Genomic DNA, 2,500 nt, shown 5'->3' with positions numbered 1-2,500 from the left:
TGTTATTACAGGGAGCCTCTTACTATATGTGGCACTTGGTGAAGAATGGAGTTTGATTTAGCAACCCTCATTTGCACCTCCTGCCGCGAGGTAGGTTCATCTGGGACTCTCGATAGGAAGAGGTCCAGCTTTGATTTAAAAACTCCTACATCTACTTTGTGCAGGTTCCTCAGGTTCTTCGGGAGAATATTAAAAAGCTGTGGGCCCCTGAATCCCAAGCTGTTGCAGTAACTGGTCCTGAAGCGCGATGGCATTGCTGGGATCTTTGACACTATGCAGTGTCGTCCCGTTCTGCCATTGGTGTAGCTTTCAATGCCAAAATTTGGCACAATTCCTTCCAGGATCTTCCAGATGTATATTACCGCATACCTCTCCCGCCTTCTCTCCAGGGAGTAGAGTCTTAGGTGTTTCAGCCTTTCCCAGTAGCTGAGCAGTTGCAAAGAGACAATCTTCTTTGTGAATCTCCTCTGGATTGCTTCAAGGTCTGCTGTTAATTTCAGACTGGTGGGTGACCACAGCTGTGAGCAGTAATCCAGGCGGCTGAGGACGAATGTCCTGCAGAGGATCATCATGGTTTCCTTATCTCTGGTTCTGAATGTTCTCAGGATCCATCCAGCCAATCGTCTGTACTTTGTTGCCATTCTGGTAATGTGCAATTGGAAAGAGTTATCATCACTCATGTCGATACCCAGGTCTCTCACTGATTTAGGCTCTGGGATTGAAATTCCCTGTGGACCAGTGTACTCTGTAAGTTTCATATTCAGTTTTGGACGTTGGTAGCGCAGGGCTTGGAATTTTTCAGCATTAAACTGCATATTATTGTCCTCAGCCCATCTGTAAACTGAGTCCAATTCCTGCTGCAGGTGTGCAACATCACTGGAGTTCTGTATTTTCTGCGAGACTTTTGTATCGTCTGCGTAGCTTGCAAGAGTGGCTATCCGGGCACTTGAAGGCATATCTGAGAGAGCGACTATAAAAAGCAATGGTCCCAAGACAGTGCCCTGTGGAACACCGCTCATTATTTGTGTTTTCATAGAGGTGGCTCCATTAGCCACTACTGCCTGACTTCTATCTTTCAGAAAGTCATGTAACCACTCTCCAAGTTTTCCAGCTATGCCAAGATCACGCAGTTTGTGGCATATCACACCATGATCCACTTAGTCAAAAGCTTTTGCAAAATCAAGGTATATTACGTCCACATTTGAGTTGTTGAGTAACTGCCTCAACACCCAGTCGTAATGTTGTAAGAGCTGGGTCAGGCAGCTCCTACCTGGTCGAAAGCCATGCTGGGTATCACTCAGCAATTTATTTTCTTCAAGGAATGCGATTAGTTTTCCTCTGATTATCCTTTCCATGACTTTGCTGATGTGTGAAGTCAGAGAGATAGGCCTATAGTTTTTGGCATCTGCTCTGCTTCCCCCTTTATGGATTGGGCATATTATTCCCTCCTTCAGCTTGCTTGGCAGTCTTCCGTTTGCGAGAAAGCTCTGGAAGAGGATCTGGAGGGGTTTTGCCAGGGCATGCTTACACGATTTAAGGAGGATTGCTGGGAAACCATCAGGGCCAGCAGTTGAGTTTGTGTCCACTTCATGTATAGCTAGTAGTACATCTTCTTCGCTAATGTTGATGTATTCCATCATAACTGCCTCACTGATTATAGGGGAGGTAGCAAAGAAGTCCACTGGTTTGTTCACTTGCCTGTGCTCCAATGGAGTGGTGAAGACACTTTTGAATTGCTCATTCAGTACCTCACTGATCCTAGGGGTCCAATCTTGCAGCGTACTGAGGCTGTTTCTTTTGCGTAATGAAAGAAGGCCTTTGGGTTTGACTTAATGTATTTTATAACCCAGGCTTCTTTGTCTGCTCTCCCCTTCACATAGGATTGTTGCAGCCTTTTTTCGATCTCCATCAGTGTCGTTTTTAGGCGGGACCTTTGGCCATTCTTGGGATGCTGGTTGAGTCGATTTGCAACTTTTGTCCGTCGTCTCATGAGGATCTTCCTCTCCCTTGGAATCTTGTTCCTATTTGTTTTGGCCTTGTGCTCTGGGACATATTTCTGGCTTATGGCTTGCACAGTAGACATGAAACATTCTAGTTTCATGTCAATGTCTGGTGTGGAGAGACATTTTGGCCAATCCTCTCTGAGGATCTCTTTCTGAATCGATATCCAGTCCGCTTAGTGGAAGTTCAGATTGGAGAGATTTTGGGTGCTTCCTTTAGGCTGTATGTCTCTGGTTTCTTTTGGCCCAAACATAGACAGCTCTATTATGTTGTGATCCGAAACTAATGTCGGCGTCACTTTCACATCATGAATGATGTCCGTATTGTTCGTGAAGCAGAGATCTAGAATGTTATTCGCTCTAGTTGGTCTGAGAACAGTTTGATCCATGAATAGGGCATTGGTGAGGTTGAGCAGGCATTCCACCTGTGCTTGCTTGCGATAAGTCATTCCTGAGAGTATGAGACCTTCGGGCCATTTGACGTTGGGGAAGTTGAAATC

Source organism: Octopus bimaculoides, chromosome 3, assembly GCF_046866305.1.
Source record: "Octopus bimaculoides isolate indiv1 chromosome 3, ASM4686630v1, whole genome shotgun sequence".
Taxonomy (NCBI): domain Eukaryota; kingdom Metazoa; phylum Mollusca; class Cephalopoda; order Octopoda; family Octopodidae; genus Octopus; species Octopus bimaculoides.
Note: the sequence above shows the minus strand (reverse complement) of the source record.